The sequence below is a fragment of the Somniosus microcephalus genome, unplaced genomic scaffold, assembly GCF_052327205.1.
Source record: "Somniosus microcephalus isolate GS21.2 unplaced genomic scaffold, FLI_Smic_1.0 unresolved_chr3, whole genome shotgun sequence".
Lineage (NCBI taxonomy): Eukaryota > Metazoa > Chordata > Chondrichthyes > Squaliformes > Somniosidae > Somniosus > Somniosus microcephalus.
This window is the reverse complement of record NW_028225181.1, coordinates 8,478,122-8,505,206: the sequence shown is the minus strand read 5'-3', so window position 1 is coordinate 8,505,206 and position 27,085 is coordinate 8,478,122.

The window sequence follows — 27,085 nt, the reverse complement described above, 5'->3', positions numbered from 1 at the left end:
CCCGTAAATGGGCGATTGGGGAAGCCACCAGTAAATGGGGGATTGGGGAAAGAACCATTAAATGGGGGATTGGGGAAAGAACCATTAAATGGGGGATTGGGGAAGCCACCAGTAAATGGGGGATTGGGAAAAGAACCATTAAATGGGGGATTGGGGAAAGAACCATTAAATGGGGGATTGGGGAAGCCACCAGTAAATGGGGGATTGGGGAAGCCACCAGTAAATGGGGGATTGGGGAAGCCACCCGTAAATGGGCGATTGGGGAAGCCACCAGTAAATGGGGGATTGGGGAAAGAACCATTAAATGGGGGATTCGGGAAGGCACCTGTAAATGTGGGATTGTGGAAAGCACATGTAAATTGGCGATTGGGGAAAGGCGTCAGTAAATGGGGGATTGGTTCGAGGGCACCATTAATTGGAGGATTGCTGAAGACACCAGTAAATGGGGGATTGGGGGAAGGCACCAGTAAATGGGAGATTGGGTAAGGCATCAGTAAATGGGGGATTGGAGAAAGGCCCCAGTAGATGGGGGATTTGCGAAGTGCACCAGTAAATGGGGGACTGGGGATTGCATCAGCAAATGGGGGATTGGGAAGTGCAGCAGTAAATGGGGGATTGTGGAATGCAACAGTAAATGAGGGATTGGGGAAGGGCACCAGTAAATGGGGCTTTGGGGAAAGGCACCTGTAAATGAGGCATTGGGGAAAGGCACCTGTAAATGGGGCATTGGGGAAGGGCACCTGTAAATGGGGGATTGGGGAAGGCACCTGTAAATGGGGGATTGGGAAAAGGCACCCGTAAATGGGGGATTGGGGATAGGCACCTGTAAATGGGGGATTGGGGAAGGGCACCTGTAAATGGGGGATTGGGGAAGAGCAACATTAAATGGGGGATTCGGTAAGGCACCAGTAAATTGGGGATTGGTGAAGCACCATTAAATGGGGGATTGGGGAAGGCACCAGTAAATGGGTGATTGGTGAAGCACCATTAAATGGGGGATTTAGGAAGGCACCAGTAAATGGGGGATGGGGCAAGGGCACCTGTAAATGGGAGATTGGGGAAGGCACATATAAATGGGTGATTCGGTAAGGCACCAGTAAATGGGGGATTGGTGAAGCACCATTAAATGGGGGATTGGGGAAGGCACCAGTAAATGGGGGATTTAGGAAGGCACCAGTAAATGGAGGATTGGGGAAGGGCACCTGTAAATGGGAGATTGGGGATGGCACATATAAATGGGGGATTTGGGAAGGCACCTGTAAATGGGGGATTGGGGAAGGGCACCAGTAAATGGGGGATTGGGGAAGGGCACCATTAAATGAGGAACTGGGTGGGCACCAGTAAATGGGGGATTGGGGAAGAGCAACATTAAATGGGGGATTTAGGAAGGCACCAGTAGATGGGGGATAGGGCAAGGGCACCAGTAAATGGTGGATTGGAGAAGGGCACCTGTAAATGGGAGATTGGTGAAGCAACATTAAATGGGGATTTAGGAAGGCACCAGTAAATGGGGGATGCGGAAAGAGCACCAGTAAATCGTGGATTGGGGAAGGGCACCTGTAAATGGGAGATTGGGGAAGGCACATATAAATGGGGGATTTGGGAAGGCACCTGTAAATGGTGGATTGGGGAAGGGCACCAGTAAATGGGGGATTGGGGAAGGGCACCAGTAAATGGGGATTGGGGAAGGGCACCTGTATCTTTGGGATTGGGGAAGGGCACATGTAAATGGCAATTGGGGAAGGCACCAGTATCTGTGGGAATGGGGAAGGGCACCAGTAAATGGGGATTGGGGAAGGGCACCTGTATCTTTGGGATTGGGGAAGGGCACATGTAAATGGCATTTGGGGAAGGGCACCAGTATCTGTGGGATTGGGGAAGGGCACCTGTAAATGGGGGATTGGGGAAGGGCACCTGTAAATGGGGGATTGGGGAAGGGCACCTGTAAATGGGGGATTGGCTGGGCATCAGTGAAAGGGGGATAGGGGAAAGGCACCATTAAATGTGGAATTGGGTGGGCACCAGTAAAATGAGATGGGGAATGGCACCTGTAAATGGGGGATTGGGGAAGGGCAACAGTAAAAGGGGGATGGGGGATTGGGGAAGCCACCAGTAAATGGGGGATTGGGGAAAGAACCATTAAATGTGGGATTGGGGAAAGAACCATTAAATGGGGGATTGGGGAAGCCACCAGTAAATGGGGGTTTGGGGAAGCCACCAGTAAATGGGGGATTGGGGAAGACATCAGTAAATGGGGGATGGGGGACTGGGGAAGCCACCAGTAAATGCGGGATTGGGGAAGACATCAGTAAATGGGGGATAGGGGATTGGGGAAGCCACCAGTAAATGGGGGATTGGGAAAAGAACCATTAAATGGGGGATTAGGGAAAGAACCATTAAATGGGGGATTGGGGAAGCCACCAGTAAATGGGGGATTGGGGAAGCCACCAGTAAATGGGGGATTGGGGAGGCCACCCGTAAATGGGCGATTGGGGAAGCCACCAGTAAATGGGGGATTGGGGAAAGAACCATTAAATGGGGGATTGGGGAAGCCACCAGTAAATGGGGGATTGGGGAAAGAACCATTAAATGGGGGATTCGGGAAGGCACCTGTAAATGTGGGATTGTGGAAAGCACATGTAAATGGGCGATTGGGGAAAGGCGTCAGTAAATGGGGGATTGGGCGAGGGCACCATTAACTGGAGGATTGCTGAAGACACCAGTAAATGGGGGATTGGAGGAAGGCACCAGTAAATGGGGGATTGGGGGAAGGCACCAGTAAATGGGGGATTGGAGAAAGGCCCCAGTAGATGGGGGATTTGCGAAGTGCACCAGTAAATGGGGGACTGGGGACTGCATCAGCAAATGGGGGATTGGGAAGTGCAGCAGTAAATGGGGGATTGTGGAATGCAACAGTAAATGAGGGATTGGGGAAGGGCACCTGTAAATGGGGCTTTGCGGAAAGGCACCTGTAAATGAGGCATTGGGGAAAGGCACCTGTAAATGGGGCATTGGTGAAGGGCACCTGTAAATGGGGGATTGGGGAAGGCACCTGTAAATGGGGGATTGGGGAAAGGCACCTGTAAATGGGGGATTGGGGATAGGCACCTGTAAATGGGGGATTGGGGAAGGGCACCTGTAAATGGGGGATTGGGGAAGAGCAACATTAAATGGGTGATTCGGTAAGGCACCAGTAAATGGGGGATTGGTGAAGCACCATTAAATGGGGGATTGGGGAAGGCACCAGTAAATGGGGGATTGGTGAAGCACCATTAAATGGGGGATTGGGGAAGGCACCAGTAAATGGGGGATTGGTGAAGCACCATTAAATGGGGGATTTAGGAAGGCACCAGTAAATGGGGGATGGGGCAAGGGCACATGTAAATGGGAGATTGGGGAAGGCACATATAAATGGGTGATTCGGTAAGGCACCAGTAAATGGGGGATTGGTGAAGCACCATTAAATGGGGGATTGGGGAAGGCACCAGTAAATGGGGGATTTAGGAAGGCACCAGTAAATGGAGGATTGGGGAAGGGCACCTGTAAATGGGAGATTGGGGAAGGCACATATAAATGGGGGATTTGGGAAGGCACCTGTAAATGGGGGATTGGGGAAGGGCACCAGTAAATGGGGGATTGGGGAAGGGCACCATTAAATGAGGAACTGGGTGGGCACCAGTAAATGGGGGATTGGGGAAGAGCAACATTAAATGGGGGATTTAGGAAGGCACCAGTAGATGGGGGATAGGGCAAGGGCACCAGTAAATGGTGGATTGGGGAAGGGCACCTGTAAATGGGAGATTGGTGAAGCACCATTAAATGGGGGATTTAGGAAGGCACCAGTAAATTTGGGAAGGGGAAAGGGCACCAGTAAATGGTGGATTGGGGAAGGGCACCTGTAAATGGGAGATTGGGGAAGGCACATATAAATGGGGGATTTGGGAAGGCACCTGTAAATGGTGGATTGGGGAAGGGCACCAGTAAATGGGGGATTGGGGAAGGGCACCAGTAAATGGGGATTGGGGAAGGGCACCTGTATCTTTGGGATTGGGGAAGGGCACATGTCAATGGCAATTGGGGAAGGCACCAGTATCTGTGGGATTGGGGAAGGGCACCAGTAAATGGGGATTGGGGAAGGGCACCTGTATCTTTGGGATTGGGGAAGGGCACATGTAAATGGCATTTGGGGAAGGGCACCAGTATCTGTGGGATTGGGGAAGGGCACCTGTAAATGGGGGATTGGGGAAGGGCACCTGTAAATGGGGGATTGTGGAAGGGCACCTGTCAATGGGGGATTGGCTGGGCATCAGTAAAAGGGGGATAGGGGAAAGGCACCATTAAAAGTGCAATTGGGTGGGCACCAGTAAAATGAGATGGGGAATGGCACCTGTAAATGGGGGATTGGGGAAGGGCAACAGTAAAAGGGGGATGGGGGATTGGGGAAGCCACCAGTAAATGGGGGATTGGGGAAAGAACCATTAAATGGGGGATTGGGGAAAGAACCATTAAATGGGGGATTGGGGAAGCCACCAGTAAATGGGGGTTTGGGGAAGCCACCAGTAAATGGGGGATTGGGGAAGACACCAGTAAATGGGGGATGGGGGATTGGGGAAGCCACCAGTAAATGGGGGATTGTGGAAAGCGCATGTAAATGGGCGATTGGGGAAAGGCATCAGTAAATGGGGGATTGGGCGAGGGCACCATTAACTGGAGGATTGCTGAAGACACCAGTAAATGGGGGATTGGGGGAAGGCACCAGTAAATGGGAGATTGGGTAAGGCATCAGTAAATGGGAGATTGGAGAAAGGCCCCAGTAGATGGGGGATTTGCGAAGAGCACCAGTAAATGGGGGACTGGGGACTGCATCATCAAATGGGGGATTGGGAAGTGCAGCAGTAAATGGGGGATTGTGGAATGCAACAGTAAATGAGGGTTTGGGAAGTGCAGCAGTAAATGGGGTATTGGGGAAGGGCACATGTAAATGGGGGATTGTGGAATGCAACAGTAAATGGGGGATTGGGAAGTGCAGCAGTAAATGGGGTATTGGGGAAACAACATTAAATGGGGTATTGGGGAAGGCACCAATAAATGGCGGACTGGGGAACGGCACCAATAAATGGCGGACTGGGGAACGGCACCAATAAATGGGGGATTCGGGAAGGCACCAGTAAATGGGGGATTGGTGAAGCAACATTAAATGGGGGATTGAGGAAGGCACCAGTAAATGGGGGATGGGGCAAGGGCACAAGTAAATGGTGGATGGGGAAGGTGATCTGTGAATGTGGGATTGGGTGGGCACCAGTTAATCGGGGATTGTGGAATGCATCTATACATGGAGGATTGCGTGGGCACCAGTAAAAGCGGGATAGGGGAATAGCACTAGTAAAGTTGGGTATGGTGGGCAACAGTAAACGTGGGATTGTGTTGGAACCAGTAAAAGGGGGATTGGAGCAGGGCACCTGTAAATGGGGGATGGGGGAAGGGCACCAGTAAATGTGGAATTGGGTGGGCACCAGTAAAGGGGGTTTGGGGAAGGGCCCCTGTAAATGGGAGATTGGCGAAGGGCCCCTGTAAATGGGGGATTGGGGAAGGGCCCCTGTAAATGGGAGATTGGGGAAGGCACCAGTAAATGGGGGATTGGGGAAGGCACCACTAAATGGGGGACTGGGGAATGCATGTGCAAATGGGGAATTGGGGAAGGGCACCAGTAAATGGGGGAGTGGAGAAGGGCACCTGTAAATGGGGCATTGGGGAAAGGCACCTGTAAATGGGGCATTGGGGAAGGGCACCTGTAAATGGGGCATTGGGTAAGGGCAACTGTAAATGGGGATTGGGGAAGAGCACCAGTAAATGGGGAATGGGGAAGGCACCAGTAAATGGAGAATGTGGAATGGCACCAGTAAATGGGGGATGGGGAGGGGCACCTGTAAATGGGAGATGGGGAAGGTCAGCAGTAAATGGGGGACTTTGGAAGCCACCAGTAAATGGGGGATTGGGGAAGGCAGCAGTAAATGAGGGATTGTGGATGGCAGCAGTAAATGGGGGATTGGTGAAGCAACATTAAGTGGGGGATTCGGGAAAGGCACCAGTAAATGGGGGATTGGGGAAGGGCACCTGTAAATGGGGCATTAGGGGAGGGGCACATGTAACTGGGGGACTGGAGGAGGCAGCAGTAAGTGTGGGATAGGGGAAGCATCAATAAATGCGGGACTGTGGAAGGCACCAGCAAAATGGGGGAGTAGGGAAGGGCACAAGTTCATGGGGATTGGGGAAGGGCATCTGAAAATGTGGGATTGGGGAAAGGCACCTGTAAATGGGGGATTGGGGAAGGTCACCAGTAAATGAGGGATTGGGGAAGGTCACCAGTAAATTAGGGATTGGGGAAGGGCAACAGTAAAAGGGGGATTGGGGAAGCCACCAGTAAATGGGGGATGGGGGATTGGGGAAGCCACCAGTAAATGGGGGATTGGGAAAAGAACCATTAAATGGGGGTTTGGGGAAAGAACCATTAAATGGGGGATTGGGGAAGCCACCAGTAAATGGGGGATTGGGGAAAGAACCATTAAATGGGGGATTGGGGAAGCCACCAGTAAATGGGGGATTGGGGAAGCCACCAGTAAATGGGGGATTGGGGAAGCCACCAGTAAATGGGGGATTGGGGAAGCCACCAGTAAATGGGGGATTGGGGACGCCACCAGTAAATGGGGGATTGGGGAAGCCACCAGTAAATGGGCGATTGGGGAAGCCACCAGTAAATGGGGGATTGGGGAAAGAACTATTAAATGGGGGATTCGGGAAGGCACCTGTAAATGTGGGATTGTGGAAAGCACATGTAAATGGGCGATTGGGGAAAGGCGTCAGTAAATGTGGGATTGAGCGAGGGCACCATTAACTGGAGGATTGCTGAAGACACCAGTAAATGGGGAATTGGGGGAAGGCACCAATAAATGGGAGATTGGGTAAGGCATCAGTAAATGGGGGATTGGAGAAAGGCCCCAGTAGATGGGGGATTTGCGAAGTGCACCAGTAAATGGGGGACTGGGGACTGCATCAGCAAATGGGGGATTGGGAAGTGCAGCAGTAAATGGGGGATTGTGGAATGCAACAGTAAATGGGGGATTGGGGAAGGGCACCAGTAAATGGGGGATTGTGGAAGCCACCAGTAAATGGGGGATTGGGGAAGCAGCATTAAATGGGGGATTGGGAAAGGCAGCAGTAAATGAGGGATTGTGGATGGCAGCAGTAAATGGGGGATTGGGGAAACAACATTAAATGGGGTATTGGGGAAGGCACCAATAAATGGCGGACTGGGGAACGGCACCAATAAATGGGGGATTGGGGAAGGGCACCATTAAATGGGGGATTGGTGAAGCAACATTAAATGGGGGATTCGGGAAGGCACCAGTAAATGGGGGATTGGTGAAGCACCATTAAATGGGGGATTGAGGAAGGCACCAGTAAATGGGGGATGGGGCAAGAGCACAAGTAAATGGTGGATGGGGAAGGTGATCTGTAAATGTGGGATTGGGTGGGCACCAGTTAATCGGGGATTGTGGAATGCATCTACACATGGAGAATTGGCTGGGCAGCAGTTAATCGGGGATTGTGAAATGCATCTATACATGGAGGATTGCGTGGGCACCAGTAAAAGCGGGATTGGGGAATAGCACTAGTAAAGGTGGGTATGGTGGGCAACAGTAAACGTGGGATTGTGTTGGAACCAGTAAAAGGGGGATTGGAGCAGGGCACCTGTAAATGGGGGATGGGGGAAGGGCACCAGTAAATGTGGAATTGGGTGGGCACCAGTAAGAGGAGTTTGGGGAAGGGCACCAGTAAATGGGAGACTGGGGAAGGGCCCCTGTAAATGGGAGATTGGGGAAGGCACCAGTAAATGGGGGATTGGGGAAGGCACCACTAAATGGGGGATTGGGGAATGCATTTGCAAATGGGGAATTGGGGAAGGGCACCAGTAAATGGGGGAGTGGAGAAGGGCACCTGTAAATGGGGCATTGGGGAAAGGCACCTGTAAATGGGGCATTGGGGGAGGGCACCTGTAAATGGGGCATTGGGGAAGGGCAACTGTAAATGGGGATTGGGGAAGAGCACCAGTAATTGGGGATTGGGGAAGGCACCAGTAAATGGGGGATGGGGAAGGGCACCAGTAAATGGGGGATGGGGAGGGGCACCTGTAAATGGGAGATGGGGAAGGTCAGCAGTAAATGGGGGATTGTGGAAGCAACATTAAATGGGGGATTGGGGAAGCAACATTAAATGGGGGATTGGGGAAGGGCACCTGTAAATGGGGGATTGGGGAAGGGCACCTGTAAATGGGGCATTAGGGGAGGGGCACATGTAACTGGGGGACTGGAGGAGGCAGCAGTTAGTGTGGGATAGGGGAAGCATCAATAATTGCGGGACTGTGGAAGGCACCAGCAAAATGGGGGAGTAGGGAAGGGCACAAGTTCATGGGGATTGGGGAAGGACATCTGAAAATGTGGGATTGGGGAGGGGCACCTGTAAATGGGGGATTGTGAAAGGCACCTGTAAATGGGGGATTGGGGAAGGTCACCATAAAATGGGTGATGGGGAAGGTCACCAGTAAATGAGGGATTGGGGAAGGGCACCAGTAAATGGGGGATTCGGGAGGGCAACAGTAAATGGGGGATTGGGGAGCGGCACCCGTAAATGGGGGATTGGGGAGGGGCACCCGTAAATGGGGGATTGGGGAGGGGCACCTGTAAATGTGGGATTGGGGAGGGGCACCCGTAAATGGGGGATTGGGGAGGGGCACCCGTAAATGGGGGATTGGGGAAGGTCACCAGTAAATGGGGGATTGGGGAGGGGCACCCGTAAATGGGGGATTGGGGAGGGGCACCTGTAAATGTGGGATTGGGGAGGGGCACCCATAAATGGGGGATTGGGGAGGGGCACCCGTAAATGGGGGATTGGGGAGGGGCACCCGTAAATGGGGGATTGGGGAGGGGCACCTGTAAATGTGGGATTGGGGAGGGGCACCTGTAAATGTGGGATTGGGGAGGGGCACCCATAAATGGGGGATTGGGGAGGGGCACCCGTAAATGGGGGATTGGGGAGGGGCACCTGTAAATGTGGGATTGGGGAGGGGCACCCATAAATGGGGGATTGGGGAGGGGCACCTGTAAATGGGGGATTGGGGAGGGGCACCTGTAAATGTGGGATTGGGGAGGGGCACCCATAAATGGGGGATTGGGGAGGGGCACCCGTAAATGGGGGATTGGGGAGGGGCACCCTTAAATGGGGGATTGGGGAGGGGCACCCGTAAATGGGGGATTGGGGAGGGGCACCTGTAAATGTGGGATTGGGGAGGGGCACCTGTAAATGGGGGATTGGGGAAGGTCACCAGTAAATGGGGGATTGGGGAGGGGCACCCGTAAATGGGGGATTGGGGAGGGGCACCTGTAAATGTGGGATTGGGGAGGGGCACCCATAAATGGGGGATTGGGGAGGGGCACCTGTAAATGGGGGATTGGGGAGGGGCACCTGTAAATGTGGGATTGGGGAGGGGCACCCATAAATGGGGGATTGGGGAGGGGCACCCGTAAATGGGGGATTGGGGAGGGGCACCCTTAAATGGGGGATTGGGGAGGGGCACCCGTAAATGGGGGATTGGGGAGGGGCACCTGTAAATGTGGGATTGGGGAGGGGCACCTGTAAATGGGGGATTGGGGAGGGGCACCTGTAAATGGGGGATTGGGGAGGGGCACCCGTAAATGGGGGATTGGGGAATCCACCCGTTCATGGGGGACTGGGGAAATACAGCAGTAAATGGGGGATTTGGGAAGACACCAGTAAATGGGGGATTGGTGAAAGCACCAGTAAATTGGGAATAACAGAAAACGGTGGGAAAACTCAGCAGGCCAGACAACATCCGTGGAGAGAAACAGAGTCAATGTTTCAGGCCGAAACCCTTCTTCAGAACTGAGGAAAAAAAGGCAGGAATTAAAAAAGGTTAAAAGGCAGTTTGGGGGCTGGGAAATGGGGGAGGGGATAGAAGAAGAGACATTAAGAGATATTCAAGGTGAGACGAGATGGTGATAGGACAGGTAAAGAAACAAAGAATGGCTCTAGATGAAGTGTGAACTGTGCTGGCAGAGTGAAAGACAGCTGCCTTGTGGGAGAGAGAGAGAAAAGGAAAAGAAAAAAGGAAATGGCACAAATCAAAAGTGTGGATAAAAAATATAAAAATATAATATGGGCCAAGGTTATGATCTGAAATTGCTGAACTCGATATTGAGTCCGGAAGGCTGTAAAGTGCCTAATCGAAAGATGAGGTGCTGTTCCTCGAGCTTACGCAGAGCTTCCGTGGAACAATGCAAGAGGCCGCGGACGGTGAGATCTGAGTGGGAATGGAACAGTGAATTGAAATGACAGACGACCGGAAGCTCGTGGTCACCCTTACGTTCTGAAGGGAGCTGTTCTGCAAAGTGGTCACTCAATCTGCGTTTGGTCTCCCCAATGTAGAGGAGACCACATCGTGAGCAGCGAATACAGTGTACTAGATTGCGAGAAGTACAAGTAAATGGCTATTTCACCTGGAAGGGGTGTTTGGGGCCCTGGACAGTGGGAAGGGGGGAGGTATAAGGGCAGGAGTTGCATACCCTGCGCTTGCACGAGATGGTGCCGGGTGAAGGGGAAGGGGTGCTGCTGGTGATAGAGGAGTGGACTAGGGTTTCTCGAAGGGAACGGTCCCTATGGAATGCGGAAAGGGGAGGGGAGGGGAAGATGCATTTGGTGGTGGGATCACGTTGGAGGTGGCGGAAATGATGGAGGATGATCCGTCGAATGTGGAGGCTGCTGGCATGAAAGGTGAGGACAAGGGGAACACCATCATGGTTCCTCGAGGAAGGGGCAGGGGTGTGGGCAGAATTGCAGGAGATAGAATGGACACGGTCAAGGGCTGTGTCAACCACAGTAGAGGGGAATCCCCAGTTGAGGAAAAAGGAAGAAATGACAGAAGCACTGCTATGGGAGGTGGCATCGTTAGAGCATGTGTGGCAGAGATGGAGAAACTGAGAGAGTGGAATAGAGCCGTTACAGGAGGCGGGTGGGAGGAAGTGTAGTCCAGGTAGCTGTGGGAGTCAGTGGGCTTGTAGTGAATGTTTGTCAACAACCTAATCCCAGAGGTGGAGATGGAGAAGTCGAGGAAGGGAAGGGAAGAGTCGGAGATGGACCATGTGAAGGTGAGGGAAGGGTGGAAATTGAAAAAAAAGTGAATTAAATTATTTAGTTCAGGGCGAGAGCTGGAAAAGGCACTGATACAGTCGTCAATGTACCAGAAAAAGAGGTGAGGGAGGGGACCTGAGTAGGACTGGAACAAAGAGTGTACCACATTTCCCACGAAAAGGCAGGCATAGCTAATACCCATGCGGGTTCCCATAGTAACACCTTTGATTTGGAGGAAATGGGTGGAGTCAAAGGAAAAGTTGTTCAATGCGAGAACAAGATCAGCCAGGTGGATGACGGTGGTCATGGATGGGGACTGATTGGGTCTCTGTTCAAGGAAGAAGAAAGCGCCCTCAGGCCATCTTCATTCGTTAAGGATGTGTAGAGGGATTGTATGTCCATATTGAAAAGGAGGCGGTTGGGGCCAGGAAACTGGAAACTGGTAAAGCGGTGGAGGGCGTCGGAAGAGACATGGATGTAGGTGGGAAGAGACTGGACAAGGGGAGAAAAAGTAGAGCCCAGATAGGATGAAATACGTGGCCAGTGAAAGCTGAAACAATGGGTCTACCAGGGCAGTCCTGTTTGTGGATCTTGTGAAGGAGGTAGTGTAAAGCCCGTGCCTCAATAATACACGGGCTTCGGGAGAACAGTTTAACAGGTACTTTACTGAACAAGAGGCAGCTTGAAACTGAAACTACAGAAGCCTGCTAGGGCCTTTTATACATGGGTGGTCACTGCCGGTACTGCAGTCTAAGACCAGTTATTCCCTTAAAAGGACATACACAACAATTCCTCCCCTTTTAGATGAACAGTACATAACATTCATTTAACAACTAAATAATAACTAATTACAATTACAATTCTCTCAGTAATATATACATCAATGGAAATAGTCATTTTTTAAGTTCAGTCTTTGAGGAGGCTTCCTGATCTGGACTGGATAGCTCCTTTCTCGAGTATCCTGTTCTGGCTGTGGAGTCAATTCTAGCTCATTTTCATTGGTTGGTTTGTCAGCTTCCAATACCCCTTCTTCTGAGGTAGACGCAATCTGTACTTCGGGCTCATTGCCAGGTGCACATGTTTGTGGTACAGGTTTGGCTTGTTCCTCTGACTCTAGAATCTGATCAGCATGGCGTTTCACGATGCTCTCTCCAACATCCACTGTGTACATTAGTGGTCCCTGCTGTGTGCATATCGTACCTGGCTGCCATTTTTCTGTTCGGTAGTCGCGGGCCAAGACTGGCTGCCCTATCTTGAAGCTCCTGGTTGGCTTCTCATTTATGTGCTGGAAATGCTTATCCTCAACATCTCGTCTTATGTTTGGTTTGAGCAAATCCAAGCAACATCTTAGTCTCCGATTGAAAAACAGTACGGCTGGAGTTTGGTTGGTTACTGCATGTGTCGCATTCCGGTAAGCAAACAGGACGTTATCCACCTTGTGTTGCAGTGGTATGTCGTCATTATACATTTCCTTTATGGCCTTTTGAAAGGTCTGAACAAACCTCTCAGCCAATCCATTTGTGGCTGGATGATATGTGGCAGATCTGTAATGTTACACCCCATTATTCTTCAGGAAACTCCGGAAATCCTCAGACACAAACTGTGGGCCATTGTCGGAACAGATCTGTTCTGGCAACCCATTCCTGGCAAAGATGGTCCTTAGGACTGCAATAGTTTTCTCCGTGATGGTGGAGGACATTTTAATGACCTCTGGCCATTTCGAATGGGCATCCACAGCGATTAGAAACATTGGCCTAGAAATTCAGTTGGCTGCGCCAGCCGTTAGCGCCTTAGGAGGAGTAGATCTCGGCCTAGAAATTGAGTTTGCCTCCGCCAGGGCTGTAGCGCCCGAAATTTAGCGCCAGCGTTAATTGCCGCTGCGCCCGCCAAAAATTCAGCTGCGCCGCGCCCAGATGGCTGCGGGCGCTAATGGAGGGTGTCAGCACCTCGCAATGGGCGCTGAATGCAGGATTGCGGCGCTAATCCCCCACTGCGGCACCCGATGCGGTGCGGCAGGCTGGGGTACTACAGGCCTCCTCCTGCTGTTAAGGAGGAGCTGCCTGCAGCCGACCGCTGGCCGGTGGAATCGCATGAAAAATGAGCCCGGCACCTCGGAGAAGTGCCGGGCTCGAGGCCCACACACATCTGTGCCGCGGGGGGGTGGTGGAGGAGTCCGGGGAGGGAGGTGCGGGCAGGCGGCCGCCGGGAAAGCGGCCGGCCGCCGCGCCACCTTAATGCGCCGGCGCTAAGTCCAGCAAGAAACTTTTGAAAAATCGTTGGTTGCGGCTGCCACGGGCGAGGCGGCCGCAACAGAATTTCGGCGTCCGGCCGCGCTACCATGGCAACCGGGACGCTGCGCACACCGATGACATCATCGGTGCCGGCGCAGCGCTACTGGCTAACGCCGATGGTAGGGCCCAAATCAATTTCCGAAGCGGCTATAATTCCAGCGCAAGGCCCTCTAGCGCCTCTAATTGGGCGCTAACCCCACTCAATTTCTAGGCCCTCGAGTGCTAGGCGCTTAGGGCCCAAGCGCAGCGCGATCTGCGCCTCGCCCCAACTTCAGTAGACATTTAGCGCCGGTGCAAAGTCATTGCGCGCGCTCATCTGCGCGCGCAGATCATGACGTAATTTCATCATGCAACCCCCTTTGTGTGCCGGGTACCGGAACTTCACTCACGCCGCCCCATTGTGTGCCTGGCGGCCCTAGCGACTGTTGAGTCAAACGGTGCTCAGCTGATGCGGGCTGCGGGGAGCGCAAATTAAAGGGCACGCCTGCAGTAGAAAAGGCAGCCGTTTTGCAACACTCCTTCTTTGGGAGGAGGAGGAGGAGGAGGAGGAGGAGGAGGAGGAGGAGAAGAAGAAGAAGAAGTAGACCGGTACCACATAACAAACTGATGGAGAGAAGCCCTCCCCAAAAACACAAATGCACTAGTCTCGGCCTTTCAAAAAAATAAATCCACCCTCCCCCTTTAAGAGCTCATCGGAGCCAGAGTGTCTGCCGGCAATCAGCAGCTCGCCGCACCTACCCTGCGCCCAACTTCCGGTGTTAGCGCCCCGGGCTGCCGGCTTAGTGCCTAATGATAGTTGTGCATCGCCTGTTTTAGCGCAGCAGCAACCTCTTAGGGTGATGCAACTGAATATCGGCGAAGGGGGCTCGACTTTGCGCCAAGCGCAAACTTTAGCGGCCGCCCAACTTTACTGTCCCAAAAGTGGCTATACTGAATTTCTAGGCCATTGAGTCCATAAATGGACCTGCGAAATCAATGTGTACCCGTTGCCATGGAGATGAGGGCCACTCCCATGGATGTAGCGTTTTGGACCTTCTGACATCCTGTGCATCTCTTGGTCATATCCTCAATTTTTTTTATCGATTCCCGGCCACCACACAAACGCCCTGGCTAGGCTCTTCATTTTTACACCTCCCAGATGACCCTCGTGAAGCTCATTGTGTATTCTATCTCTCAACTTGGGTGGAATTACCACTCGGGATCCACACATCAAGGTTCCCCGGCACACTGACAGCTGTTCCCTCCTTGGCGAGAATGCTGGAAACGGTGAGTCGCCATATGCTGGCCATCCCTTCACCGTCAAATCATAGACCCGAGAGAGTGTTGGGTCATTTCGGGTTTCCTTCTCAATACTTGCGTTTGTAACAGGCAAACATTCGACTATGGTTGCATGGAATATTTCCACAGTGTCCACTGCAGGTGCTTCTTCCACCATAGGCAACGGTAGGCATGATAGCCCATCAGCGTTTCCATGTTGTTTCGTACCATTGTACTCCATGTCATACTGATGTGCCCCTAGAAAAAATGACCATCTTTGCAGCCGTTACGCCGTCATCACCGGAACGCCCTTCTTTGAGTTAAAGATTGAGACCAGGGGTTGGGTGAATTTCTGCCCGTTCAGATAGTGATTGAACTTCTTCACCCCCCACACCAGGCTGAGGGCATCCCTGTCAATCTGGGCGTAGTTATGCTCGGCTGAGGTTAGCGAGCGCGATGCAAAGGCTATTGGCCTCTCTGAACCATCACGGAATTTGTGCGACTGCACCGCTCCAATGCCATAAGGTGATGCATCACATGCCAACCGAATTGGTAGTGTTGGGTTGTAGTGGACCAATACTTCTTTTGAAGTGATTTGGCATTTACATTCCTGAAAGGCATGCTTACACTCATCACTCCATTTCCATGTTACACCAATTTGAAGGAGGGCATTCAGTGGGTGCAGAATTGTAGATAAATTCGGCAAGGACTTATGGTAGTAGTTCACCAACCCGAGGAACAAACTCAGTTGCGAAACATTTTCTGGTGCTGGAGCCTTGACTACAGCCTCAATCTTGTCCGGCGACTTATGCAACCCTTCCTCATCAATCATGTGGCCACAATATGAGATTTGTCTCCTGAAGAACTCGCATGTGGGACGGTTGGCTCGTAGCCCATATTCCTGCAATCTTGTGAGCACCTGTTCCAGGTTGGCAAGGTGTTCATTGTCATTTTCGCCCGTAACCAAGATGTCGTCCAAATAACACTGGGTCCCCGGGATCCCTTGCAGGACTTGTTCCATTGCCCTCTGCCACATAGCCGGGGCCGATGCTACTCCAAATACCAGTCGATTGTACTGGTAAAGGCCTTTGTGAGTGTTTATCGTGAGGTATTTCCTAGATGCTTCTTCCACCTCCATTTGTAGATACGCTTGAGCCAGGTCAATCTTTGTAAAACGTTTCCCTCCAGATAGTGAGGCGAAAATACCTTCTATCCGTGGAAGCGGATACTGTACTGTCTGCAGGATTGGGTTCACAGTCACCTTGAAGTCCCCACAGATGCGAACCATCCTTGGCTTCCCAGGCATGCTGCTCAATGCTTTCATCATTACAGGAACGAAGGGTGTGGCCCACTCGCTCCAGTCCACCTTAGACAGCACCCCCGAACGCTCCAGACCCTCCAGTTCAGCTTCCACAGCCGGGCGTATCGTGTATGGCACCGGTCTGGCCTTGAAAAATTTTGGGGTTGCGTTATCCTCAATCTTTATGGTTGCCTTTACACCTTTTAGAGTCCCAAGTCCTTGTTGGAACACCTCTTCGGCGTCAGATAGAATTTGTGACAGACATCCAGGTGCGACGTCATCATCTTTTTTGTCAGTCACAGTTAGTGCCAGAATGGAATGCCAATCCAATTGTAATCTTCGGATCCATTCACGTCCCAATAATGGTGGTCCTCCATCTCGTAGTATAACCATGTATAGTTTCGGTGTTTCCTTTCCGTTATATTCAACTGGCACCCTTACTTTTCCTCTGGGGTAGACCTTTTGCCCCGTGTATGTCTTCAATACAATGGACGTGTCCTTTAAGTGTATGTGTGAGAATAGCCGCTCATAGTCTCGTCGATTCATGAGAGTTAGGGCTGATCCTGTGTCCAATTCCATCTTCACTGGGGACCCTGCTATCATGAGGGTCACCCAAATGGTTCGGTGATCTTCTTTTGCGATCACGTTGTGTAACTTTAAACAACTTAGTCGCCTGCTCCCGGAGTCCTTATCACTCTCCTGATCTTCTGAACTACTATCTGTCAGTTTCTTTACATTCCTGTACTGTTCCTTAATAGTTCTTGTCATGTTGGTCTTCTTTCCCGACCTGCAGACTCTTGCTATATGTCCCATTTTCCCGCATTGCCTGGATATTTTGTCTTTAAACCAGCAGTCCTTCTGCTCATGGGTTGTTCTGCCGCAGCGATAGCGCTTTTCGGCTCCATACGCCATTTCGTTCGCGCTGTATTCCTGTGGTTTACATAGAAACATAGAAACATAGAAGATAGGAGCAGGAGTAGGCCATTCGGCCCTTCGAGCCTGCTCCGCCATTCAACGAGATCATGGCTGATCATCGAAACCCTAGCACCCCGTCCCTACACCGACAGCCATCCCACCCAAGCCCTATCCCCGTAACCCTGTAACACCACGTATTTAATCCTCCCTAACACTAAGGGTCAATTTTTATCATGGCCAATCAACCTAACCCGCACATCTTTGGACTGTGGGAGGAAACCGGAGCACCCGGAGGAAACCCACGCAAACATGGGGAGAATGTGCAAACTCCACACAGACAGTTTCTGTTGTATTTCCGCAGCTCCCCGTGCTGCTGCTTCGTAGGACACTGCCACACTGAAAGCCTGTTCTAGCATCAGGTCCTTTTTTCAAAGTAGTCGCTTCTGGGTTCCTTCACTCTGGAGCCCGCAGACAAACTTATCCCATAAGCTCCGAACTGGCAGTGCTTCGATAACTTGTGTAGTTCCGTAAGATAGTCAGCATTGCTCTCATCTTTGTGCTGGTTTCTTTTATGAAACTTGAATCTTTCTGCAATCCGCAGTGGTGTAGGGCTTGGGTGTTCCTGTAAGATATGAACAATCTCGTCAAACCTTTTCTCCATTGGTTTAGCTGGTGTAATTAAATTCCACAATAGGCCATACGTATTCGCAACCATCAGATTTAATAATACCGACACCCTCTTTCCATCGGCCACCTCATTTGCCTTGCAGTACACTTCGATTCTTTCTACATACGTGGTCCAGTCTTCTACCTCTTCTGTTAAAGGAGTATGAGCAGCTAGGGGTCAAATTAAAAAAACAGAACCTCAAGGGTAATAATCTCTGGATTATTACCTGAGCCACGAGCGAATTTGGCGAGGACAAATAAAATTAGAGAGTTAAATGCGTGGCTGAAAGACTGGTGTGGGAGAAATGGGTTTTGCTTCCTGGGATACTGGCACCAGTACTGGGGCAGGAATTGTTCTGGGGAGCTGTTCCGTTGGGATGGGCTTCACTTGGCCAGTGCTGGGACTAGAGTCCTGGCGGATCATATAACTAGGGCTGTAGAGAGGGCTTTAAACTAACTAGTGGGGGGGAGGTTCCTAGAGAGCAAATAATAAAAATGAAAACAGAAAAGGTCATAGACTTAGGTAGAAGTGGGGAAATTAAAAACCAGAGCGTGTCAGGAAGGGGCAGAAGGTATGGAGTAAAGGTAAAGTAATAAAAAGGGCAACAGCAGGAACTAAGTGTCACAAAACATATTTGAAAGTTCTCTATCTGAATGCATGTAGCATTCGTAAAAAAATAGATGATTTAATGGCACAAATAATTACATATGGGTATGATTTTGTGGCCATTACAGAAACATGGCTGCAGGGTGACAATGCCTGGGAATTAAACATACCAGGTTATTTAACGATCAGGAAGGACAGGCAGGAAGGAAGGGGAGGTGGGGTGGTTATGTTAATAAAGGAAGGAATCACTGTAACACAGAGAAATGATATTGGGTCAAAAGATCAGGATAATGAAACAGTTTGGGTGGAGGTAAGGAATAATAAGGGGAAAAAAACACTAGTGGGCGTAGTCTATAGGCCTCCGAACAGTTGCAAATCTGTTGGACGGAGTATCAATCAGGAAATAGTTGAGGCTTGTAATAAGGGAACATCTATAATTATGGGGGATTTTAACTATAATATTAATTGGACAAATCAAATTGGGCAGGTCTGCCTTGAGGATGAGTTCATTGAGTGTATTAGGGATGGGTTTCTTGAGCAGTATGTAACTGAACCAACCAGGGGGCAAGCAACCTTAGATCTGGTCATGTGTAACGAGACAGGATTAATTAAAAATGTCCTAGTAAAGGATCCCCTTGGAATGAGTGACCATAACATGGTTGAATTCCATATTCAATTAGAGGGTGAGAAGGTTGGATCTCAAACAAGCGTGCTAAGCTTGAATAAAGGAGGTATGAGAGCGGAATTGAGTAGAGTGGATTGGGAAAATAGATTAAAGGGTAAGACGATACATGATCAGTGGTGTACATTTAAGGAGTTATTTTACAACTTCCAAAAAAATATATTCCACTGAGAAGAAAAGGGTGTAAAAGAAAAGACAGCCATCCGTGGCTAAGTAAAGAAATTAAGGATAGTATTCGACTAAAAACAAGGGCATATAAGGTAGCCAAATCTAGTGGGAGGATAGAGGATTGGGAAAACTTTAAAAGACAGCAAAAAATAACAAAAAGATTGATTAAGAAAGGGAAGATAGATTATGAAAGTAAATTAGCTAAAAATATAAAAACAGAGAGTAAGAGTTTTTATAGTTATATAAAAAGAAAAAGGGTGGCTAAAGTAAATGTTGGTCCCTTAGAGGATGAGACCGGGAAATTAATGGTGGGAAATATGGAGATGGCAAAAACACTGAATGAATATTTTGTATCAGTCTTTACAGTAGAGGACACTAAGAATATCCCAACACTGGACAAACAGGGGGCTATAGGGGGGGAGGAGCTAAACACGATCAAAATCACTAAGGAAGTGGTACTCGGTAAAATAATGGGACTCAAGGCGGATAAATCACCTGGACCTGATGGCTTACATCCTAGGGTCTTGAGGGAAGTGGCGGTAGGTATTGTGGATGCATTGGTAATATTTTTGCAAAACTCCCTGGACTCAGCAAAGGTCCCGGCAGACTGAAAAACTGCTAATGTAACACCCTTATTTAAAAAGGGCAGTAGACAGAAGGCTGGAAACTATAAACCGGTTAGCCTAACATCTGTGGTAGGTAAAAGTTTGGAGTCCATTATTAAGGAGACAGTAACAGGACATTTGGATAATTATAATTTAATAGGACAAAGTCAGCATGGTTTTATGAAGGGGAAGTCATGTTTGACAAATTTGCTGGAGTTCTTTGAGGAAGTAACATATAGGGTGGATAAAGGGGTACCAGTGGACATAGTGTATTTAGACTTCCAAAAGGCATTTGACAAGGTGCCACACAAAAGATTATTGCGTCAGATAAAAAATCACGGGATTGGGGTTAATATTCTGGCATGGATAGAGGATTGGCTATCTAACAGAAGGCAGAGAGTTGGGATAAATGGTTCATTCTCAGACTGGCAATCAGTAACTAGTGGTGTTCCGCAGGGGTCAGTGCTGGGTCCCCAACTCTTTACAATCTATATTAACGATGTGGAGGAGGGGACCGAGTGTAACATATCAAAGTTTGCAGATGATACTAAGGTGGGAGGGAAAGTAGTGAGTGAGGAGGACATAAAAAACCTGCAAGGGGACATAGACAGGCTAAGTAAGTGGGCAGAGATTAGGCAGATGGAATACAATACTGGAAAGTGTGAGGTTATGCACTTTGCCAGGAAAAATCATAGATCAAGTTATTATCTTAATGACAAGAAACTGGAAAATACTGAAGTACAAAGGGATCTGGGGGTCCTGGTGCACGAAACTCAAAAGATTAGTATGCAGGTGCAGCAAGTGATTAAGAAGGCCAATGGAATGTTGGCTTTCATTGCTAGGGGGATAGAATATAAAAATAGGGAGTTATTGCTTCAGTTGTACAAGGTATTGGTGAGACCGCACCTGGAATACTGCATTAAGTTTTGGTGTCCATACTTAAGAAAAGACAAACTTGCTCTCGAGTCAGTACAAAGAAGGTTCACTCGGTTAATCCCGGGGATGAGGGGATGGACTTATGAGGAGAGGTTGAGTAGATTGGGACTCTACTCATTGGAGTTCAGAAGAATGAGAGGCGATCTTACTGAAACATATAAGATTGTGAAGGGGTTGGATCGGGTGGATGCGGGGAGGATGTTCCCAATGATGGGTGAAACTAGAACTAGGGGGCATAGTCTTAGAATAAGGGGCTGCTCTTTCAAAACTGAGATGAGTAGGAACTACTTCACTCAGAGGTTGGTAGGTCCATGGAATATGCTGCCCCCAAAAAATATTGAAGCTACATCATTACATAAATTTAAAATAGAAATAGACAGTTTCCTAGAAGTAAAGGGAATAAATGGTTATGGGGAGCGGGCAGAAATTTGGACATGAGTCTAGGTTCGGATCGGACATCGCCCTGTGGGTAGCGGAGCGGGCCCAGGGGCTGTGTAGCTTGATCCTGCTCCTATTTCCTGTGTCTAATTCTGTTAGATTCAGGAGATGGTTCTGTGATAGTAGATTGGCGGTTAGGATCAGATCAGCCATGATCTTATTGAATGGCGGAGCAGGCTCGAGGGGCTGATTGGCCTACTCCTGCTCCTATTTCTTATGTTCTTTTGTTCTTATGTTGTCGAAAGCAGTGATACTGCCACTTTTCGGCATCTTGGGCGATTTAAAATGGCGCATCCCGCGCTTTTGCTTCTTCCTCAATGGAATAAAATGGCGCCTCCGGCACTTTTACTTCTTCCCCTTACTGCCACACTGCTCCTAGCATTCTATGGGGTAATGGCGGCGACCCGCAGCTTCGGCGCACCTCGCTTTCCTTCCCCCCCCCGTTTAGTTTCTCTCCGCTGTCCTGTTCTCGAGCACCGACCGCGCCCTGTGCTCTCCACCCTCTCTCTCTTGTTTCTTTTCCCGGCGACACTGCGCGGCCCGATTTGTAGAGCTGCTCAATCGAGCTTGAGCCCGCCGCAGTCCGTAAGGGTCAGCGCGTTACCTACTACCAGCATGATTCGCTGGAACCACAGTCTCTCCCGCCATTCTCCAAACACCGATGGATTCTTTGGGCGGTTGCCCTCGGTCAACGCCCGTTGCTCACACTACGACCTTCCAAGACCTTCCTTTCAGGCAAGATCCCCGTGAGATGATGCCACACTGCAGGTGAGTTCGAACTTACTCATCGCCACTGTAAAGTCTGCGCCTCAATAATGCACGGACTTCGGGAGAACAGTTTAACAGGTACTTTACTGAACAAGAGGCAGCTTGAAACTGAAACTACAGAAGCCTGCTGGGGCCTTTTATACAGGGGTGGTCACTGCCGGTACTGCAGTCTAAGACCAGTTATTCCATTAAAGGTGCATACACAACAGGTAGGAGTGGGCAGTGCGGGTTTGGGGAACTATGAGCTTGGCGGCCACTTTGCAATAAAGATCAACATTCGATGTACCTTCCTAATTATTGCAGTACTTGCATGCTAACTTTTAGGTTTTCATATACAAGAACCCCCAGAGTCCTCTGTACCACAGCATTTTGTAGCCTCTCTCCACTGAAATAATAATTGGCATTTTATTCTTCCTACCAATGTGGCTAACATCAATTTTCCAACATTATACCACATCTACCAAATTTTTCCCCACTCACTTAACCTATCTATATCCCTTTGGAGATTCTTCGTGTCCTCTTCATGTCCTCTTCCACCTTTCTTTGTATCATCAGCTAATTTGGCTACGTTACGCTCGTTAATCCAAGTCATTAATATAGATTGTAAATGTCTGAGGCCCCAGAACTGATCCATGTGGCATCCCATTAGCTACAGTTTGCAAACCTGAAAATGACCCTTTCATTCCAACTCTCTGTTTCCTTTTAGTTAGCCAATCCGCTATCCCGGCGAGTATATTACCCCCAACCTCATGAACTCTTGCCTTCTGCAGTAACCTTTAACACGGCAACTTAACAAATGCTTCTGGAAATCCAAATGCACTACATCTACTTTCCCCTTCACCCACCCTGCTCGTTACATCCTCAAAGTAATCTAGCACATTTGTCAAACATGATTTCCCTTTCTTTAACCATGCTGACTCTAAATGACTGTATCATGATTTTCTAAATGTCCCGCTATTACTTCCTTAATAATGGACTCCAGCATTAGTAGCAGAATTCAGAAGCACATAGTCAACCTGGTGAAATGGACAGAAAGATGGCTGATAAATTTTAACACAGAAATGTGAAGTGATACACTTTGAGAGGAGAAATGAGGAGGTACAATATAAACTAAATGGTATAATTTTAAATGGAGTTCATTTACAGAGAGAACTAACAGTTTATGTGCACAAATCGTTGAAGGTTTGCAGGACAAATTGATAAGACAGTTAAAAATCATGCAAAACCGATGGCTTTATAAATAGAGGCATAGAGTACAAAACAAGGAAGTTATGCTAAACCTTTATAAATGACCGGTTAGGCCTGAGCTGCAGTATTTTGTCCAATTCTTGGCATCACACTTTATGAAGGACGTAAAGGTCTTGGAGAAGAAGCAGAGGAGATTTACCAGAATGTAACCAGAGATGAGATGTTCAGTTATAAGGAGAGTCTGGAGAAGCTGAGGTTTTTCCCCTTCGAGCAGAGAAGATAATTGGAGAATTTAATAGATTTGCTCAAGGATTTGGATGGAGTAAATAATGAGAAATTGTTTCCAGAGGCGGAAGGTTTGGTAACCAGAATATACAGATTGAAGATAATTGGCAAAAGAGCAGAAGATGAGGAGGATTTGTTGTATGCAACGAGTTGTTACGATCTGGAATTCACTCCCTGAAAAGGTGAAGGAAGCAGATTCAATAATAACTTTCAAAAGGGAACGGGATCAATACTGAAAGGGCGGGGTTTACAGAGCTATGGGAAAAGAACAGCGGAGTGGGACAAATTGAGTAACTATTTCAAAGAGGCGGCACAGGCTCGATGGACTGAATGGCCTCCTTCTGTGCTCTATGATTCTATGATTCGGTGATAAAAGAAACCGTCGAGTCCTTGTCACATGTGTAGAATCGACGCTCTGCAGTTTTTGAGCCAGATTCTAATCGTTACTTGTGCTCGGATAAAGGGGTCAGCGGAAAAGCAAACTCAATGTGCTGGTGAGACAAGTTGTGCTGACAATTGTATTAAAAATGTTTACAAAAACTGAAATCATGAAATAATTATAAGACCAAAGGTAGGGGTCATGAATATGAGATAGTTGCCAATAAAACCAAACAAGGAATTCATGAGAAACTTCTGCACCCAGTGGTGAGAATGTAGAACTCGCTACCAAAGGGAGTAGTTGAGGTGAATAGCATTGATCCATTTAAGGGGAAGCGAGGCCAACACATGAGGGCGAAAGGGATAGAAGTATATGCTGATAGGGTGAGATAAAGAGGAGTGGGAGGAGGTTCGTAAGGAGCATGAAAGTGGGATTGCAGCAGTTTGGCTGAATGGTCTGTTTCTGTGCTGTATATTCTATGTAATTTGTTTAGCGGAGCATTATATCCCGCTCTGATCACAGGGGATTTAACAGAGAATTAAAAATCCTTGATGTTATTCATATTACATTATTTATATCGATTTGTTTTCAGAATATCGTGTCTAGAGATAACAAAGGCATGGATGAGGGTTTCAGCAGCAGATGAGATCAGGCAGGGGCAGAGAAGGGCGATATTATGGAAGCAGAAAGCACGTTGGAGACTGACCATGATGCCTTCCGTGGTTCAATAGCAACACTCAGCAATGTGCCGTGAAGGAACTGCCTGAGGAACTCAGACCCCAGTGAGAGACAGAACCTTCAAGGATTATCAGAAGGAGTTTTGTAACATCAAGATTGACCAACACCAACACTGTCTGAGTTTAATGCTCAGGCATGTGTTGCATGGGGAAAGGCAACCATCTTAGTTTAAACCGCTCCACGGCAGTTGCAGAACTGCTTAGATACCACGTAAAGCTCCCTCTACACTGACCCAACTAACACACCCGGGGCAGGTAAGGCACGGTTAGATACCGAGTAAAGCTCTCTCTCCACTGCCCCATCAAACACTGTACAGAAGTGAGAAATTTGAACGAATTAGCATCGAGAGGGAGGAGGCACTAGCGGTTTTACTGGGCTTAAAAGTGGGTAAATCACCAGGCCCAAATGAGATGTATCCCAGGCTGCTGTGTGAGGCAAGGGAAGAGATTGCAGGGGCTCTGACACAAATTTGCAGAACCTCTCTGGCCACAGGGGTGGTGCCAGGGGACTGGAGGACAGCTGACGTAGTACCATTATTCAAGAAGGATAGTAGGGATAAACCAGGTCATAACAGCCCAGTGAACCTAACATCTGTGGTAGCGAAATTATTGGAAAAATTTCTGAGGGACTGAATTAGTCTCCACTTGGAGAGGACATGAAAAATCAAGGACAAGGTTCAATTTCAGGGCGCTCAGTCAGGTCGTGGTCAATAGGTCAGTTTCTGGCGACGTGATGAAGTTGTGGTCAATAGGTCAGTTTCTGGAGTCTTGTTCTGGTAATGGTGAATTGGCCAGTTTCTGGGGACTCGGTCACGCTGTGGTCAGATAGCAAGTTTCTGGATGTTAAGGCAGGTTATGGTCAGTTGGTCAGTTTCCATGAATTCGGTCAAATTATGGCCAAGCGGTCAGTTTCTGGTTGCTCTATCTGATTGGGGTCAGTTGGCCAGTTTCTGCGTGGTTGGTCAGGTTTTGTCAGCTGGTGAGCTTTGGGTGCTCGGTCTTGATGTGGTCAAATGAGAAGTTTCTGAGTGCTCAGTCAAGATGTTGTCAGCTGGTCAGTTTCTGGGTATACTTTAATGTAGTGGTCAGTAGGTCAGTTTCTGGCTTTTGGGTCAGGTAGTGTACAGTTGGTCATTTTCTGATTGCTCAGTAAGTTTCTGGTCAGTTGGTCATTTTGTGATTGCTCTGTAAGTTTATGGTCTGTTGGTCAGTTTCTGGATGTTCGATCATGTTGTGGCCAACTTGTCAGTTTCTTGGTGCTCGGTCAGGTTATGGTAAATTGATCAGTTTCTGGCTATTCATTACAGTTATGTTATGGTCAATTGGTCAATCTCTGGGTGCTCGGTGGGTTGTGGTTAGTTGGTCAGTTAGTGGGTGCTCCGTCATGTAGTGGTCAGTTAGGCACTTTCTATATCTTCCATCAGGTTGTGGTCAGTTGGTCAGTTTCTGGTGCTCAATCAGCCTCATGTCAACTGGCCAGTTTCTGTGTGCTTGGTCAGGTCATCACAAGAATCCTCCTCAATCACCTTCTCCCAGTGGCTGAGGAGCTCCTCCCAGAGTGGCAATGCGGATTCTGCTCGCTAAGGGGCACAATGGACATGATCTTCACCACACATATATTACAAGAGAAAAGCAGGGAACAGCACCAGCCGCTGTACATGGCCTTCGTTGATCTGACAAATGCCTTTGACACTGTCAAACGTGAGTGATTATGGATTGTCCTCCACAAATTCGGCTGCCCTCAAAAGTTTGTCAACATCCTCCACATGCTTCATGACGACGCAAGCCGTGATCCTGACAAACGTTTCCACCGCAGACCCAATCCACGTACGAACCGAGGTCAAACAAGGCTGTGACATCGCACCAGCGCTGTTCTCGATCTTCTATGCTGCAATGTTCCATCTCACCCTCAGTAAGCTCCCCACTGGAGTGGAGCTAATTTAAAGAACAAAGGGAAACAGTTCAAACACCGTCGCCTCCAGTCCAGATCCAAGTCCGTCCCATCCTCTGTCATCGAATTACAGTATGCAGATGTCACTTGCATCTGCGCTTACTCAGAGATCGATCTCCAAACCATCATCAACACCTGAGCTGAAGCAAACAAGAGCATGGGCCTTACACTAAACATCCGTAAGACAAAGGTCCTCTAACAACCTGCCCCCGCCACACAGCACTGCCCCCCAATTATCAAAATCCTGGACAAGGCCTTGGACAAATTGGACCACTTTCCATACCTCGGGATCCTACTGTCAACAAGGGCAGACGTCGACGACGAAGTCCAACAACGCCTTCAGTGTGCCAGTGCAGCCTTCGGTCGCCTGAGGATGAGAGTGCTTGAAGACCAGGACCATAAACCCGGCACTATGCTCATGGCAGTGATATCCGCCCTGCTGTATGCCTCAGAGACATGGATCATATACAGCTGTCACCTCAAAGCAATGGAGAGGTACCACCAATACTGCCTCCACAAGATCCTGCAAATCCATTGGCAGGATAGGTGCACCAATGTCAGTGCTCTTGCTCAGGCCAACATCCCCAGCATCGAAGCTTTCACCACGCTCAATCAGCTCCGATGAACGGTTCACATCGCCCGCATGCCCGATACGAGACTCCCAAAACATGCACTCTACTCGGAGCTCTGGCATGGCAAGAGAGCCCCAG